The 20,396-nt window shown below is 38.3% G+C and overlaps 1 long non-coding RNA gene across 1 annotated transcript in view; it reads left to right on the top strand.

Annotated features, from left to right (window-relative positions):
• LOC126817414 (uncharacterized) overlaps positions 1 to 20,187 on the top strand; it is a 167,709-nt gene extending 147,522 nt beyond the window's left edge. Inside the window, exons 4-5 of the long non-coding RNA XR_007679002.2 lie at positions 18,512 to 18,734; positions 20,175 to 20,187. This is a non-coding gene — a long non-coding RNA (uncharacterized LOC126817414). The remainder of the gene's footprint in view (positions 1 to 18,511; positions 18,735 to 20,174) is intronic.
• The last annotated feature ends 209 nt before the right edge of the window (positions 20,188 to 20,396 follow it).

Raw genomic sequence — 20,396 nt, 5'->3', positions numbered from 1 at the left:
ATCCCTATGAAATATTTTAATTATTTACTGCTATAATCTGAATTATCACTTATTCCCCGTTAAATAAATATCGGTCACCTGGTGCCGCTGTACAACTTAAAGGACACTGGCCTCAAGTCAATTTACGGAGAGAGAGAGAGAGAGAGAGAGAGAGAGAGAGAGAAATGGGGTTTAACGTCCACTCGACACAAACTAGGTCATTTCGGGACCAACATATGGTTTAATTTTATTTCAATAATTCGCTTGCGCGTAGGGGTCTTTAGCAGTGGGAGGAAACCGGAGGACCCGGAGAAAACCCACAAGGTTGGACAGGCGACCCTACTCCTTGCGTCAATTTACGGCTTCCATGAGGGGAAAAAAGTGGAATTTCGCCGTGACACCGGCACCGATTGTCCGAAAACCATGAAATTAGGACACAATACGCCCATTACCACCCCTGACTCTGTGCTTTACCCCCATTTTGATCACATTAAAAAGAAAAGAGTTTTAGCAAAAAAACGATTTTCGGAATTTAATATTGGTTTTAATTAATTTTGAAATTGGAAATGCAAAGAGATTTTATCGCCTCTTCCGTATGTGATAGGTATTGGTACTATACACATTATCCTTAAAAGACAATTTTTTAAACTGACCGTAACGATGCATCGACACTAGAAACCGAAATCGCCTATTTTGACCTATTTTGACTGCTGGGGTATCTTTCCGTACGTGACAAGGAGTAGGTCGCCCGTCCAACCTGTGTATTTTTTCAGGATCACCCGGTTTCCCCCCACTGCTAGACCCCTACGCGCAAGCGAATTATTGAAATAAAATTGAACCATACGTTAGTCCCGAAATGACCTAGTTTGTGTCGAGTGGTCGATCAACCCCATTTCGCTCTCTCAATTTTAGCACTAATGCAAGGAACGGGCCTATTTACAGAGGTCACAATTTTAACCTACATGCACACCTACATGATATACATATTATTATAATCCCTATGGGATATTTTAATTATTTACTGTTATAATATGAATTATCACTTATTCCCCGTTAAATAAATATCGGTCACCGGGTGCAGCTGTACAACTTCAAGGACCTTGGCCTCAAGTGCATGGGACCAACTCTACATTTTCTGAAATGTCAATAAAAGCCCTGGAATGATTTCATTTAAAAAAAATAATCAGAAAGTAAATCTAGTTTTATTTATATGCTATTTGTTGCCAGAAAATATATTTTGTTACGAGTCTAATTCAAATTTAAAAATAAACAATGGGTCTGAGGCATATTTTATTGATATATAGAAATTAATGCAGTGTTCTCATTATGTGATAAAAGAGTGCCAGAAATGTCTCGAAATTCAGCCATTTGTGTATTTAGTATATCAAGTATATGCGTGTATTACAAAGCTCTGATTTGTGTGATTTGTGTACACCCCGCTCCCCCCCCCCCTCCTCGTGTCACTATCATGTACATATCAATTCTGCTGCCAACCCACCCACGCGAACATGACTAAATTATGAAACATTGTCTAGTCGTTTGTATGTTACGACAAAACGAGGCCAGCGTGGCTCATTTGCTGCAGAACGGAAGGCCTTGCAAGGATTAGTGTCTAGTCGTTTGGATGGTACGAAAACCCGAGGTCAAAGTGGTTCCCCGTTGGCAGTGGTGAAGTATGGAAGGCCTAGCAAGGATCTGTGTCTAGTCGTTTCGATGGGACGAAAAACGCCCGTCCCCTCGTCCATGGTACAAGGATTAGTGCCTAGTCGCTTGGATGGTATGCAAAACAGAGGTCCCCGTTCTCTCCCTTTGTCTGTGGTTCTTGACCGAAGGCCCGACAACTAACTTTGCGTGCAGTTTTTTAGGTAGGACGAAAAATCGAAATCCTGTGTGCATATTGGCGTGCACGAAAAATAACCTTTTGCATTTGGAATTTTATGCACCCACCCCACCCTCGAACAACGCTTAACATAACATTTTGTTTTCACTACCTACATTGTAAAATTTGTTTGATTTCAGATGACTTAGCCCCGGTTTTTCACAGTGAAAGATTTTGATGAAACTTGACATGCATGTTTATAACCCAAAGATATGGTTCCTTTCGATATTTGCGCATAACTTCATGAATTATTGTCCCTGATTGTAAGAAAAATCACTTTATATTTCGCGTGTTCTCTATCTATCTCTCGGAAATGGAATATGGAAATACACAAGCTAGCTAGTGTATTACAGGTTGGTGGTGGTGGGGATGAGGTCTTCTATTTGCAATGATTTTTTGACTACAAAATATACGCTCTAACTCATTACTCAAACTACAGCAAAAAAAAAGCGGAACGGAAACCCGATTTTATATATTCTTACAATAGCAACGCACTTCGGGATTAACTTAGAAATGGTTCCACTACTGATGTCTTCCGCCTTACTCCTGCCACAGTAGTGGCTTGTCCTACGGAGTTCCTTTCCGCAAGTCTTTTTTAGTCAAATGACTACAAAAAGGTTACTGGCCTATGTATAGCTCCCTTAATTTACACATAAACTGACCTAAAACTGCACTGCACATATAATAAACCAATTCCCATTGAAATAAAGGTGAAGCCGTACCGCATAATTATATGATTTGATGAAACCCAACTGCTACCTGAAGTTTCTCGCCTATCGAAGTTATAATATCCGCCGGTGTCATGGCGGCTCGCACATCATAAGAATCATTGCTTTGAAAATGTAGAACGCATTAACACAAAGAAAAACTGATGGGTAACTAGTTTAGTGGTCCAGTCTTCACTATAATTTGTGATAGAATTACTTATTTAAAAAAAACTGAATGATGTAAAAATAAAAATGGTTGGAGTGCCCAAGTTTAGATTTGTCGTTGATTTCATAAAGATGTTAGGATATAGAACGTTAAATACTGTGTGATTCAACATGGCGGCCGAGGGGTTTAATATGATATAAGTACGAAATACATGTACATGTAGTACCAAATGGTTTATATGTATGAGAGTCAAGGTTTGGACTAAATGTCTTGGGGAAGTAGGGGGCGACTAGCATGTGCCTCTCTTTAGTGGACCGATGTGAGATTGCCCATTGTATTAACTGGACGGGTAGGCCTATTCACCTTCAGTTATGTGTCAATGTCAAATAAGCGACTTCGTATCAACACGGTCGGCTCTGGGCCGGTTTAATTCTACGTATCTCTCGTAGCTGAGAGAAAAAAGATTTTTTAGCCCAGAGAATATCTTCCGTCAGAGTGGTTGTTGATTCATAGATTCTAATAACCCCTTTTGAAGTTTATATGAAAGCTTTGATATCTGCTATGCAGATCTAGTTATTATTATTATTATTATTATTATTATTTTAATTTTTTTTGTTGAAATATCTATATGTATAAATCAATGCTATATGTTCATGTTTCTATGGTAACGTAGTTTAGTATCATATATAGTGTTGGATAGACAAGTTACATATTCCTCTTTTTTCATTCTGAAAAAAATCTTACTTCGCCATGTTTCGATAATAGATAATATTCAGTGATCAATATAAACTGAAAGTCAATCAATTAATTAAACATCTGTTTAAGACAGATGTCCACAATAAAATAAAATGGGGTTTGACGTCCTACTGTTCGGCTCTGACTGGGCTAATGAAGACGGGCAGAAGCCATACAGTGTGCTATAGGGGATATTTTGCCCGGACAGCCGCACTATGGCCTACTCTTATATCGAATTCCAACTGCCAAGGGATTTTTTACGTGCACGCCAATATATAAACGGGACGTGTTTTTTGTCCCAATCGAACGACTAGACAGCTGACCTTGTTTAAATAGAATATTATACGTTATATAAATTGGAGATATTGAATCTCTAAAACTTTCACAATTTTGATTGATGATCGAAACATTTGGTATTGACCAGAAACGTCAAATTCTTTATAATCTCAAATTCTTTATACTCTTTATAGTCCAATTCTTTATACTCTTTATAGTCAAATTCTTTATACTCTTTATAGTCAAATTTTTATAGTCAAATTCTTTATACTCTTTATAGTCAAATTCTTTATACTCTTTATAGTTAAATTCTTTAGAGTCAAATTCTTTATACTCTTTATCAAGTTCTTTATACTCTTTATCAAATTATTTATACTCTTTATCACACGCTGTAACCATTCACACATCAAATATACTTTTATTCAAAACTATTATATTCAAACGTTTTGTAACTGACTATTGCTATTTGCTCCCGAATTAACAAATGTCAATTCTATGGAATATTTTTATATGCTATAATACTATTGCAAACCCAAATGTCGCTAATTACACTTTTATAAACTAACCTTGTGCCAAACTAAATAACTTACTATAAAGCAGTTTTTTTACAAGAACAATACCCTACACTGTTAACAAACTGATGTTTCTAAATTGGTATGCACCGATCTGAACTGTGCTGCAATTGTTAGAGATTATGTACACATGCACTCTAAAAAAAACTTACAAATTTGCACCTATTAATTCGTCGGTGCGGTAAAATGTTACAAGAAATAGCTAGCATTTCTAGATTTCCACGTCTTCTCTGATTAGTAAAGCTCGTCTAGATGTGTACAACTTAATCTGATGTTCTGTAGATAGTAGCCTGTAATTTGGTAAGAGCAGTAAACACTTATTAACTCCGGTGTGGATTCATTAGTAAATTATATGATAATTATCAACATGACTGTTACATACCAGGGCAGTATTCACGAATATCTAATCTCTGTATTTGTAAAGGAAATGAAATGGGGTTAACGTCCTACTGTTCTGCTCCGACTTGGATAATAAAGACGGGTATACGCCATACAGTGTGCTATGAGGGAAATTTTTCCCGGACAGCAGCACTATGGCCTACTCTTATATCGAATTCCAACTGTCAAGGGATCTTTTTTACGTGCACGCCAATATGTACACGTGACTTAGGTTTTCGTCCCATTCGAACAACTGGAAATCTGCCCCTGCCAGGGCCTCTGTCCTGCACGACTGACAATGGGAAACCGCCCCTGAAAATCCCGATGAAGACTTTGTAGCGATTGTACACGGGACCTCTAAGTTATCGAGAGAGGGGGGGGGGGGAGAGGAGGGGGGGGGGGGAGAGATGGAATGATAAGTCTTGCAAACGGAATGATAGTTCTACAAACGGAATGATAGTTCTGCAGACGGAATGATAGTTGTGAAAACGTAATGAAACGTAATGATAGTTGTGCAAACGGAATGATAGTTGTGCAAACGGAATGATAGTTGTGCAACAAACGGAAGATATAGTGAGTCAGAAGAACTGGGTCATAATCCGTAATTGCATGGCTCTAAGATTTGACAAAATGGCGATTCTTTGTCTCCGGTCATATAATATATCTATATATGTCTCTGGTTCTACCGCTTAGTACGAAATGGCCATTCTTTGTACCCAGTCATAAAACGGGACTTTTACCTATATATAGCCCTGGGTCTACCCTTTTAGTATCGCTAAGTAAGAAATGATGTACAGGTAGCCATGACAGTTTATGTAAATACCAACTACAATATAAACATATTTAACCTTTTCAAATATTTCATCATTAATCAACAAAACCTAGTTTTCTTAACTCTGGGTGTTATACCGTTTACAATGAATCTCCGCGCTGAAACCGTCCAATGATTCTCCTGCCCCGAGCAATCAACAAAACATCTCACCTAAACAGACAACACGCAAAAAGAACAAACTGTCGAGAAGGAAGTTACAATTCAATAAAAAGCTTGAATTACAAAAAGAACACTTTTTATATAACTACATTAATTTGCTTTTAGTGGCATTTTCATCCTTTATTGGGCGGCATTTTAGAACTGGCTGTTCCAGAACCACAAAGTAATCTTTTACAAATCTAGTTATTACAAACCATTCGTCTGTAATTAGTCGGTATTAAATGTCTAGATTTATTTTAAATTGAACGATGTTACTTTACTCATATTTGTTAATGTTTAAGTAATTCTACTTCGGTAATTTGCTAATCAAACTGACAGAATATATTTTGTTTCTTAATTCACAATAAGTGAAATGAAATGGAGTATAACGCCTTACATTTCCCTACAATCCGCGTTAATGAAGACTGACATTACCCATTCATTGTGCTATGGGGGAAAGTTTGTGTCTTATTTCGATTTTCAACTGTCACTGGATTATTAACGTATTGAAATATGGTCATATATTGTCGTGCAACAGTCCATAATTACTTTCGAACGGTCTAGGGTCAAAAGTTAGCATGCGATTGACTTGACATGCGCACACAGTGTGTATGTTTACAAGACTCAAGAGTTCGGAGCTTTTCAACCATTGCGGTAGGAGTTATTCCCCCGCCCCGTTGAGTTATCGCTCCACTCGCGGAGCTGCCATGATCCGATTTACAAGGCAAGTTTTATTGAAACCACGACTTATTGGTCAGTTTAAATCAACATTGATGTTCTTATCTTACCGTAAAACGTCGGGCTTCAGACATCCAATATTTAAGACAAAGTGAATATTTTATAATTGCCCACGAATCGTCTGCCAGAATGCTTTCGAGCGCCATTTGTATTGTAGCCACTCGATGGACGAGGCTAAACATATTTCATGTAGGAGAATAATACTGGTGTAGACTGGAATGACCAGACGCCAAAGACTGCCACTCAATTTACACTATTCGCGTATTTCGCCGAACTGATTAAAAATTAGAGTAAAGACAGAAACGATTGAATGTGAATCAATTTATATATATTTACATTACATTGCTTTATAGGTTGCGACCTACATGTGTTCATTTCTAGGTCCCACTTTTCTGAACTAACCCGGTTAATGAAGATGGGCCTACGTCAAAACATTTTTCCAAAACAGCGTCTTTGCCCGCCTAACTCCTTTAAAGATACATTATGGAAGATTAGATAAAGAGCTGGTAGTTCTCACTATTATAGTTAAAACCTAGATAATGTAAAGGGAATTAGTCAAATTGATCCATCCTGAACCGTGTATTTACGACTGAATTTTGGACCTAGCCTCGGTCATCATTACTAAACTCGATACGATATAAAACAGTCTCGATTATCCATTTTTTAATTTAATCACAAGCAGCAGACTGGGTTCTAATCCAGTAAATATCACAGGCTAGCGATGCCATCGAGAGTTGATTAAGGTATTTTCATGTTAATAGATATCTAATTAATAATTTAGATAACATTTCAATCCTAAAGAAAGACCAACACCAGGCAGAAATTCGTAATGATATAATGGGCCACTGTGGTCTCTAGTTTAATCCCGTTGTCTGCAGAAGCCACATTTTCTTTCCGTGATAATATCAGTAACTGGCATATCTTACGTATCATGAAACGACGACTGATTGAAACCATGACCCAAACATACAGATTAAATGGCTGTGTTATAAACACTAATTATCATAGCATGATGAAATATATTTTCAAACAAGACATTCTTAGAACTTTAGAACTGAACAAAAAAGGTTTTTCCTGACCACTTGGCCATCCAACCCGTCTGGTAAACGATTATATATTATAATAGACTATTTATTTTTAAAGGCTGATCAGAAGGAAATGCTGATAAGTTAAATATCTGCTTATATCAACGATTATTCGTCGTCAGCAGCCTGATTCAATCTGATTAAAACACAGATCCTATTTCGTTTCGTTTTTTTATAGTTAAAAACTTCGCTTTACTTGTTTTTACAACAATAATATCTGGAAGAGTTGTTATCATTGACGTGTTCTGGATGGTGTTAGGGATTAGACAATGAAACGGTCTGTTACGGCGAACATTAGGCGTGTTTTGCACGGAACTGTGGGTAATGCATTAGAAACATCGATGCTGATTGGTTAATCAAATGTCTGACGTCATATGGTCAAAAGCCAGTCGCATATGACCCCTGACGTGACCTATCGCTACAACTTGTCAGATCTTCATGTAGTGTAGGCCATCAAAAGTAAAAAAAAAACGAAACGAAATATAGATCTGTATTTGAATCAGATTGCAACCTGATTTATCATGACCAACAATTTGTCAACAATGCGCCATACTGATTTCTCGTTGTCGATTATCGCCCTTTCTGTATTTATGTACGCAAATAAAATGAAGTCTTAAGCAGTGGGAGAAAACCCAAGAGGTTGGACAGGCGACAGTAATTTCTTGTCACGTACAACCGGGAAATCGAAACCCCGTCAGTTGATTCAATGACAGACCTAATGATACAACGCAAACGCGCTACCCCCCCCCCCCCCCACACACACACACACAAACACCCCTCCCGTGCTTATATGGAAAAACGTCAGAAAGTTAAATATTTCACATATTTCATAATAATTGTTGTTTTTTGTCAAACGCTAAAATAATTATGGGGTGGGGGGATGTGGATGGCCGAATAGTTACACGTGTGCGCAGTATCATAAGGTCAGTCATTGAGTCAACTGGCGTTGTTTCGATTCCCCGGTTGCACGTGACAAGGAGTAGGGTCGGCTGTCCAACCTCGTGGGTTTTCTCCGGGTTCTCCGGTTTCCTTCCACTGCTAAAAAACCCTAGGCGCAAGCGAAATATTGAAATCAAATTGAACCATATGTTAGATCCGAAATGACCTAGTTTGTGTCGAGTGGACGTTAAAGCCCCCCTCTCTCTCTCTCTCTCTCTCTCTCTCTCTCTCTAAAATATTTGCGTGAGCGTAAAATCACTGTTCACAGTTTTTCGTTAAAGAATACGATTGTATGGAAGCTGCCAAATAAATATTGAATATTCCATGTTTCGTCATAAATATGGTATTTATCTCATCAGGAGAGATTGGCAGATTGATATTTTCCGACTGGCTGTGATAAATGTGTTTAGAATTAATGTTTATAATTAGACAAAAAGATAAGTAATCACTCTATGGGGTTTTGTCTGTAAATATCAGCTTTCTCCAGCATGTAGCTAAATTTGAGAAAAAGATCTAGTCTAAAAGTTTAAATTTATCCTTTCATTATTAATTATAAGTATGTTTCATTAAAATGGGAGGAAGTGGGCATGGAGAAAAAATTACATAAAAGTTGTTTTCAGATAAAGATGAAATGAATGGGATTTGACGTCCTACTGTTCTGTTCCGAATGGACTAATTGAGACGGGCATACGCCATACAGTGTGATATGAGGGAAATTTTGCCCGTGTATGGTCTACTCTTATATCGAATTCCAACTGCCAAGGGATCTTTTACATACATGCCAATGTATACACGGGCTTGGCTTTTTCGTCCCATCCGAACGACTAGACAGTTCTTGTCAGGCCCTTCGTCCTGTACCACTGAAAAGGGGAAACCACGTCGGAAATTCCCGATGAACTTTCTAGGTCAATGCAGGGATCGAACAATCGACCTCCAGGCCAGCGAACCAGCGTCTTACCCACTTAGCCACCGTGGGTCCTTATATATAGTTATGTAGCCATCTTGTTTATTTTACGGGTCTGTATTTTTTGTTACCGAACTACACATAGCCATGACAAACTCTACATCAGTGATAGTTCAAGGATATTATGAAATACATCTCTGGACCAGGAATTGTTCCCCAACCCCTGTTCATCGTGTTGTTGCTCTTGGATCTACAATCAGATTAAAATACAGATCTATATTTCGTTTCCTTTTTTTATACTTTCGATGGCCTACACCACATGAAGATCTGACCGGATGTAGCGATAGGTCGCGTAAGAGGTCATTGGGGCGGCTTTTGACCCTATGACGTCGGAGAAACAAACCTACGACTACGCTTATCCATGTACAATCGACATGAAACTTGGCATGCTTATTCCTTGGACAATTGCGGAAAGTTAATTCCAAGATGGCGGTGATGACGGACTTATTTTAATCCACTATTGATCCCTGTGGGGCTTAATACCAGGGACGTAATTCACAAAAACTTAAAAGCTAAAATATTTTAATGATGTAGACATTGCATTGGTTGAAACTTCAAATCTCAGCTCTTGACCAATAAAAGGTCACAATTCTAAAAATGTTTTAGGTTTTGTATATAAGGCCTGGGGGGGTGACATAAATGGAGTTAATTAGTTTTATTAATTTAATATATTCGATGACAAAAAGGTTAATTGGATTGTGCAGAAGTTAGAAAGTTAATTGGATTGTGCAGAAGTTAAAAATGCCAGTGACCGCGCCATCTTGGCATTTGAGACTTAACACGAAATTTGTTGTTATTCACTGTGTGCTGATAGCAAGAGAAAAGAACGAAATGTCACGGAATATCTTAAGTGTTCGATTTGACACGTTGATGTCATTATGTCATACAAAGCTTCAAATATCCTACAGGAATGCATTGTTTGAAAAATCAGGTTGACTGGAAGACAGAGAGTATGGTAGAATCGATTATTGTCCCCTAGATTAAAAAGAGCGCGAAAGTTGATCATCAATCGATACGTCATTATTTGCGACGTCATCCATTATGCACTCTACAATGGGTTATTTTTGTTTTTTTGGGAAGAATAAGATCAATATTCCACACAAATGGTCAGACACCACAAACAAATTATAAAATCCATTAGGAAACAACCTCTGAGAATAGCAAAGCAAACGTTCGACGTTTGAGCAGTTATAATACTATCTGTGGGCGAATAAAAAAATATAAGCAAAGGGGGTCCAAGGGGCGGGGTGGTGGAGACTCCTACTAGAGGGATGTCCTAGTGGTCTAGAGTGTCTAACTGGCCGGTCACCTCTGGCTTGCGGTTGTGGCTTGGAGATAGGGGCGCCCTCTCAACCTCGTGGGTTTTCTCTGGGTACTCCGGTTTCCTCCCACAGGAAAGAACTCTGTGTGCGCGCTAAGATGATAAAAATGAAAAATAAGACAACTTGTCTGCGATATCACCTTCGGTGGAAGCGTTTGACATGACTTGTGGAATATGTCGAGTCCCTTGTTACAAATGGCATTGAAACGCATTATGGTACACGATTCGTGTACCAATGGTAAAATGTTTATTTCGTCTTCAATAATGGATACCAGAAGTCCATCTTTTCCTGGTAAGATCACAACATAAATGTTGATTTAAATTGACAAATAAATCGTGTTTCAGTGTCGAATACTTTGGATGATATTGAGTTAGAGACCTACCTCCTTTAATGTATGATTGTATCTTCAGCTTTGTAATATATTTTTATAGTGAAGTGTTTTGAACTTAAAACATCTCGAGTAAAGAGGGGAGTCTTCAAGTGGATGACGAAATATTTAAACGGTGATAAATGCACGTACATTACATACAGATGGATTTTAATTCTGTAATTTACCGACATAATTACTATGTTAATGAGAAAAGATGTTCATTTGAAGATTGCGGTTTAGCACACTCTACCCATGTGTGGTAAAGTATTTATGTAATACAGAATGGTGAATTTACCATGGATAAAAGGTGTTTAGGTACTTTTCGAAAAGATGCGTGAAATTATAAAGATGTTTGTGTATTGTGTGATTGTGTTAATATTCGTGATTACTATTTAATTACCTTGTTTCTCGACAGGGGATTCAATGTTACTGAGCTCATCGGTAAAAAAAACCAACAAATATTTTACATCCCCTTCCGCATATAGACAATCACATATAAGCACAATCACATATAGGCACGAGCTAATTAAAATATTTGTATTCGGTTTATTCGAGGTTTCGGCAAATTAACACTCAAAGGTCATATTAATGGACCAGTTGACGGCACAATAGTAGTGTCCTTGACCTTCATTAGAGCAAAAGTGTTTTATAGCGGAGGCGCTGGAGGCGCCAGCCTCCTCGCGAAAAAAATCAAAGAAGTTGAAAAAATAAAACGAGAGAAAAATACTAAAACTGATGAGAAAAATGAAAATATACCCTAGTTAGGGAGGGCCCTAAAGGCAGACCAAAGGGTCCCACGTCTAACAAAAGGGCCCTTCTGGCCAAGGGAAAGGGCCCCGAGTCCGAGTCAATCGTTTTCTATACACTGTTACTGTCGAATCCACTACTGAACGAGAATGCAGTCATTGCATTGGCATGAAAATCATCAATCAAGAAATCACCTTTTCTGAAAACCTACTAATAAGCTATTCAGGAAAGAGATGGCTAGGCCGCCCAGTGCGGCCTGGCTTGGCGGTGCGATCATTTCTTTGCTGAGTATCGAATTAGGCCCCCGGCCCTCAGATTAAACCGGCCTGGAGGGGAGTGGAGGATATGTCAGAATGCACCAAAATGTTTTCTATTTTACAGAATTTCTCGACCTCCGGTGGCCGGGTTTTCTAAACAAAAAATGTCCTTAGACTGCCCGTACGGGAGGTTGTGAGCTCCAGGGGGTGTACTGGCTTATTTTGTGGTTTACGTTTGAAGGCATTTAAGACATACACCAGCCGATAGCCCGTCTGTACTCCTGGGCTAGGATTGTTCTTACGTGAGGCTAGGTTCCCATTGTCGTGCGATGCGTTACGATAGGAGTCCACGATCTAGTACGTGGAGATACGTTCAGATACGTTTCGATACGATCAACATGATTGTGCTACAACCGACATCAATATATGATAAGACCTGATAGGATCACCACGATTACTCCACGATTTCAATCGTAGCTCGAATCGTGATAATGTCACCCTAGCATTTTGTTGAAAACACCGAAGTGCCGAGAAATATTAATGGCTTACAATAGTGTTCTCAACCAATGTGCCGCGGTACACGAGATCTTCCTAAGTGTGCCGCAAAATTTTGAACGCCAGAAAATCCCTCACTAAAGAAGCTAGCTATTTGACTGATGAAATTCGAAACACTGCAATAAAGTTAGTTCATAGCTGTGTTTTTCTTTATTTAGTTTCAGTCATTCTATGTGTCTATGACTAGTCTGTGTCTACGGTTGTATGTCTCCTATGACTTGCCTTGGTTTTTTTTTTGCAAAATTCAAATATATTTCATATATATTTAGCCAGGTGTGTCGCTATTTTTTCATGTGTTCCAATGTGTGCCGTTGGCTAAAACAGGTTGCGAACCACTGGCCATTTACAAAAACACAAGTGTTTATGTTACACATCTATTTTCCGCGTTCTTTTTGGCTTGATAATCAAAGCTTTCAAATGGTGTTGTTGGATTTTTAATGTGTCAATCGTCGCTGGATAATGAAAGCATTCAGACGATTTGATGGACTTTTCTGTATGAAGCGTTTTGAAATGCAATCAGGTGAAATGAGATGGAGTTTAACTTCCTACTTTAAACGTTTTGATGAAATGTTAACCTGGAATCAACTAATCATATTACACGCAGTACTGAACACGCCTTATACAGATATAGCACCAGATGTAAACGGAGTTTGGTAATCAATCGAAAATATAACGATGTACTACTGTGTTGGTATTAATGTAATTGGGCAATTACCGAAGCGTAACCTTCGTATAGACTTCACCGATGAAAGAAATGAAATGAGATGAAATGGCGTTTAACGTCCTACTGTATGAGATCTTTCTGTAGTTCTGTATTTGATGGCCGAATAGTTAACGGGTGCGCGTTGGATCAGAAGGTCTGTCATTGAGCCAACGAGTAGGGTCGTCTGTCTCCAATCTCGTGGGTTTTCTCTGAGTCCTCCGGATCATTCCCACTACTAAAGGCCCCTACTTGCAAGCAATTTATTGAAATAAAATTGAACTGAACATTTTTCTCCTAAACCAAATGATGAAGAATGGAAATTTGAATCTTTCTGATCTGGCTAGCATAGCAACCCTTAATGATGAACAGGAAATGAGAGTAAATATCTCAGATTAAAAGCAGCAGCCATTGTGGAAGTTCAGGAAGGAAACCTTTCGCGCCAATTCTGCTATGAAACAAGGAATGATCGAAACAATCGCTTGTGTAGTGGGAAATACAAGCGCGATTGCTCGCGGCGAAAAAATTCGCCTAGTGGAAAACAAGCTTTAGACTCAGACTACAGAAACGTTTAAATCAGGGTGTCAAACTCATTTCGATTCATGGGTGTCAAACTCATTTCGATTCAAGGGCCACATCAACTAAAATTTTACAGCAAGTGGGCCGGAAATATACAAAAATATCAAGTTAATTTTTTTTAATTGATTTATTTGACTAAAATCTTTACATTTTACAATTTTTAGACTGGTTTTCAAATTGCCATGATATAATATTGAACACAACGTTATTTTGTATTACATACAACCCTAGATATCTATGACATACAGTACAGAAGTCAGAGTCTTACTGAAACCGGAAAACAATAATAAATGATTTCCCCCGCTTTTTTCTAAAAATTATCGACATGTCAGTTTGTTGAAACTATTGCCACGGGCCTAATTAAAACCCTTGGCGGGCCGGATCTGGCCGCGGGCCGCATGTTTGACGTCCCTGGTCTAAATAGAAATGAATTAAAATGGGGTTTGCACTGAATGGAAAGTGATCGAAAAATCAAAAGAAACCAAGGAGGGAGAAGAGAGTAATGAAATAAAGGATAATACAAAAAGCACACACATCAAGAGAGAGAGAAATGGGGTTTAACGTCCACTCGACACAAACTAGGTCATTTCGGGACTAACACATGGTTCAATTTTATTTCACTAATTCGCTTACGCGTAGGGGTCTTTAGCAGTGGGAGGAAACCGGAAGAAACCCACGAGGTTGGACAGGCGACCTTACTCTTTGTCACGTACAACCGGGGAATCGAAACCCCGCCAGTTGCCTCAATGACATGCCGTATGATACAGTGTGCACCTGCTAACCATTCGGCCATCCAACCCGTCACATCAAGAGATCAAGAAAATATAAACAAAAATAAAACCAGCAAGATATTAAAGTTTGAATAGAATAAAGAAAAGTAAATAAGAATACGAATTTTTTAATTACTAAAAGTGCAAAGGACGCCCCCTTTATAGCGTACACTATTATTACAGCCAGAAGCCTTGACACGTGTGTTGATTTTTCACCATCAGAAAATAATTTTTCATAATAGCTTCTATAATGGTTCCCTCCCCTTTCTTTCATCGCCTTCAATCATTACGCTCTTCATCACTCCAACATATTTTACTTGGAGGTGACGTGAATTACTCGCGTCAAGATTAAGACAGATCTCGCCTTTAAGAGCTTGGCAACGGATCAAGAATACACATTGCTGCAACTTTATGCATTCAAGAAATACCTAGACTTGTGTTTTTTATCCTTCTTCTTTTGTTTCGCTGCTCGCTGATTTACAGCACAGATAATCAGTACAAGCTGGCGAAGTTATTTTATTTCTAATGGCCGTATTGTTATGGTGTAGAAAACTTTATATTGCAAAGACTAGATATTTGGATACTGTTGTGTCTCAAAATATTGTATTATCATTCTTATAATATGTCCCAGAATACGATATTATATCATGCTTATGTCTCAAAATACAATATTATTATTCTTATAATATGCCCTAGAATACGATATTATCATTCTTATTACCATCCTTATGTCTCAAAATACGATATTACCATTCTCGGTTTTCCGTCCTGCACCACTGACAAGGGGAACCACGTCGGAAAACCCGATGGACTTTCTCGGCCTATCGAGGGAACGACCACCGGTCTCCCGGCTGGTAGCGAGCCAGCGTCTTACCCACTTCGCCATCGTGGCTCCGGAATGTCAAAGATAGCCTGATAGTGATGTGACCATCAACTTTTATAGGCAGATGGGTTGTAAACAAACTGAAGTTTTTCCCATGAGATTATTCGTCATCTGTCTTAACGAGCAATCTATGTTTATAAATTAATCTAGCCATCTGTAGTACTAGGATAAACAGTTCGCTTTATATAAAATAAAATGGTTCTGGATATTGGTAATAAATCTTAACTTTTAACATATATTTTTCCATTTATTTATCGTTGACACAAGATGGGTTAAACGGATATAGGAGTTCAATGGAAATTCCGCGATCATTAGTCACCAGGACACAGTAAATGGTTTGGTATCTCCGTGTCGACCATCATTGAATAATCTATTCAGACCGAAGTTCGTCTTTTAAGGTTTACGTATTTGGTAGGCGGATGTCTTGCAGCTCCTAGTTCTACTTTACTGTATGTGGTGTGATGTTGCACAAAATTTAGACATAGTTTAATTTTGATAAACAACATAAGAATGTCCTTTGTCCAAATTATGGAGACATTTCAAATGTAATCTTCGCAGGATTGAATGTATTATATACAGGATTGAATGAAATGGTATATTTTCACATAATGTTGTGTTACCTAACACATTCAGTACACAATCTGATTCAAACACAGGTCCTATTTCGTTTCGTTTTTTATAGTTCAAAATGTCGTTTTACTTGTCTTTACTACACTAGGATCTGGAAGAATTCTTATCATTGACGTGTTCTGAATGGTGTGAGAAATTAGCCAATGAAACGGTCTGTTACGGTGAGCTTTAGGCGTGTTTTGCACGGAACTGTGGGTAATCAAATGTCTGACGTCATAGGGTCAAAAGCCACTCGTATGACCTCTGACGCGACCTATCGCTACAAACGGTCAGATCTTCATGTAGTGTAGGCCATCGAAAGTAAAAAAAAAGGAAACGAAATATAGATCTGTATTTTAATCAGATCGATTCAGTATACTAACTTCTTTCAGCAAATATTTATGATTTTATACAGTATTGCCAAGTACTGATACCATCAAATGTTGACCGTCCACTACGTTAAACCTATTCGATATTCCATAAATAGAGGATATTTGTCGTTTTAGAGTGAATAACATATTTTATTTCATCGAGAAGCAAGAAAACTTATATTTTCACGAATGCGAAGCATGAATGAAAATATAAACGTTTTCTTGCTTAGAGATGAAATAAAATATGTTATTCACTCTAAAACGACAAATTTTCTATTTATTTCATGATTTTACAATCATTTTAGGTAAAAACAATTAGCCAGTGGAATAACACTTTTATTTCACTGATAAAACGCGGTATTCCACTACTGATCATAAAATAAAAACCTGTATTTTTTGTAAATGTATTATTGAACACATTTGTGCTATAAACAATTAAGCTAGAGACAATAGATTCATTCATATTTTGTGGTATCGTGAGTCAACTTCATTAAAATCGTTTCTACGTTTCTATTTTAGCCTCCAAAACAACCTGGATAATTATACGTGGAGATCTTTATCTCAACCTCGTGCACATTATTTGATGCCCAGCTGTGATACTGTTTTTTCGAAAAAAATAAATACAAGTTCCAGTCAGTTGTTCATAACGAAATGTAATGAAATGGGGTTTAACGTCCTACTGTTCTGCTCCTATACTGGGTTAATGAAGACGGGTATACGCCATACAGTGTGCTATGAGGGCCAATTTGCTCGGGCAGCGGAACTATGGCCTTATCTTATATCGAATTTCAACTGCCAAGGGATCCTTTACAAAGTATACACGGGATATTGGTTTTTCGTCATATCCGAATGACTAGACAACTGTCCTTGTCAGGCCCTCCGTCCAGCAAGTTGTTCATAACATACACGAGACAGTCACACAATGAAGAAAGAACTAGGTACATGTATTTGATCGACTTCTTCCTATGTTAAAGATGCCTTTCCACGAACAAACTATGTGATTTGATAATATACTTGGATTAAAAACATATTCAAACTAATTCATCTATCACAATTTGGCCTCAAATCTACTCTCAAAACATTTTAATCACCAGGGAATATATCGAGTTGTACAAATCTATTTTAAGCAACATTTCTTGCCACGGGACTTGATTTAGGGGGGGGGGGTCCATTTCCGGCTTTTATTTGTTATTAATCGCTTTCCATTTACCAAAAATATATCGAATTCTAAGTAAATTCTTGAATTATCCTCTGCCAACTTCCTTTTCCACCGTTTAATCACAGGGCCTGCCTACATTAAGTTGCAGCTAGCTATTTGATCAGCACATACGAGGTGCTTCTTACGTCATTCGAAATGACAACAAGTCAACAGTTTGTTAGTTAGTGATATCCTTACATTTTGTCCTGTGCTCGACCCATGGGTGCTTACAGGGAATCCAATATTTTTCTACTAAGATTGAGTATTAATACTTTCCATATAATACCAAAGTGGTCATTATATACTTTCATTGGAAATAACAACTTTATAAATACTTTCGTGGGAATGCATCTTTTTAAACAATTCTGTCCACCATGTCCGAACGTCTCTATACTTTGAACTGAAACATCCGGAAACATGTTTGAACATTTTGTCGTTTTATTGACGTTCAGGGTGGGGGTCGGAGGTGGTCGAATAGTTAGCGCGTGCGCGATGTATCATAAGGAATGTCGTCGAATCGTCAACTGGCGTGGTTTCGATTTCCCGGTTGTACGCGACAAGGAGTAAGGTCGACTGTCTAACCTTGTGGGTACTCCGGTTTCCTCCCACTGGTAAAGACCCCTACGCGCAAGCGAATTATTGAAATAAAATTGAACCATATGTTAGTCCCGATATGACCTGGTTTGTGTCGAGTTGACAATATGAGATTGTTTTGGTAAATCGAATTCAGTTTAAAGATGACTTTTCTGCTTTTTGTTTCAGGTTGTTTGGCGACAAGTTGAAAGGGAAAAGTTTTTAACAATTGGAACACAGACTTGGGTACAGAGTGATAATTTTGTTGTGCAACACGAGGAGAAATTGGACATGGACATCACCGTGTGGAATCTTTATATCAAACGAGTCACACAAGATTTAGCTGGGGAGTATGAATGTCAAACTACTGCTATTGCAGGTCATTCTAGACGAGTCTACTTACAGGTTGTTGGTAAGCGTGTTTTGTTTTTTTTATTAAAGACATTTCCATACACATACATCAGGAAACTTAATCCATTTTGGCCGACAACATTGATTGGAAGACAGAACCCACAACAACGAATGACAAGATAACTTTATTATATGCATTTTCTAATTCTCAGTATGCTAGAGTTTCATTTTCAAGGTATGAAAGGGGATTGGATGGCCGAATGGTTAGCACGTGCGCAGTGTATCATGAGGTCTGTCATTGAGTCAACTGGCGTGGTTTCAATTTCCCGGTTGTATGCGACAAGGAGTAAGGTCGACTGTCTAACCTTGTGGGTACTCCGGTTTCCTCCCACTGGTAAAGACCCTACGCGCAAGCGAATTATTGAAATAAAAACAAAATAAACCATATGTTAGTCCCGAAATGGCCTAGTGTGTGTCAAGTGGACGTTAAACCCCATCATCTCTCTCTCTATCTCTCTCTTCAAGGTACGATGTGTCTATATAAACTGCTTGGAAAATCAGTATAATTGGCCAACCCGATCCCAACTGCGATATCGCCCTCGATTAAAGCAGACGTTAAGCTCCGAGAACTAACGAACTCGTTGCACTTTGTTTCCGATATCATCCAAGGTGAAACCGGACGTTAAGCCCCCGGTCTCAACAAACCTATTGTACCGTGGACCAATTTAGTTCCATGGTTGAGTTAATGGATTCGAACATCCCAAATCGAAATTACTTGGAAGGCATGTGGACAAAATGCTATATTTTACCACCCCTAGACGAACCACTGACGTAAAGCATTAAATAAGTCTCTTTTTTTTAAAAATAAACTTCATCCACCTACCTCTTATTTTCTTTCGAAACAACGCCAGGACAATTTACTCCCCCCGTATTTCATCTAGTTCGTCCTCCATCGTGTCAGCACCAGTGAATTATATTGATATTTCCTTAAACATACATTATGACGTCACATTAATAATGATGTCATTGTAATTTAAACATACATTATGACGTCACATTAATAATGATGTCATTGTTATGCAAGTGCTACATCTGCCTATTGGAGGTCTTTGGTTAGGCCTGAAATGTTATCTAAATGATTAATTAGACATTAATTAACTTATCCAGACCATAATCAAACCTCGATGTCATCGCTAGTCTGCGATATTTACTGGATTTAGGATCCGATTTGCTGCTCAACTTCCATTCATGATTAAATCATGAAATGGATAATCGAGACTATGTTTTTATCGTACCGACTTTAGTAATGATGATCGAGGCTAGGCCGAAAATTCAATCGCGAAATTCTCGGTTCAGATTGGATCAATTTGACTGAAATTTTCAGCAAATTCCATTTACATTATCTAGCTTTTAACTATTATAGCGAGAACTGGCAGCTCTTTTATCTAATCTCCCATAATGTATCTTTAATACATTTCTTTTCTTTGTTTTGTGGTTTCAGGTTCACCGATAACGGAACCGGGTAAGTAATGATAACTTCTTTGGGAGCCACGGTGGCTGAATGGGTAGGACGCTGGTTCGCTAGCCAGGTGGTCGTGTGTTCATCGGGATTTCCCGAAGTGGTTTCCCCTTGTCAGTGGTGCAGGATGGAAGGCCTGACAAGGGCAGCTGTCTAGTCGTTCGGATGGGACGAAAAGGCTTGGGTCCAGTGTATACATTGGCG

This window comes from Patella vulgata, chromosome 4 (genome assembly GCF_932274485.2).
Source record: "Patella vulgata chromosome 4, xgPatVulg1.2, whole genome shotgun sequence".
Taxonomy (NCBI): Eukaryota; Metazoa; Mollusca; class Gastropoda; family Patellidae; genus Patella; species Patella vulgata.
Note: the sequence above shows the minus strand (reverse complement) of the source record. Positions and strands in the feature narration are given on the sequence as shown.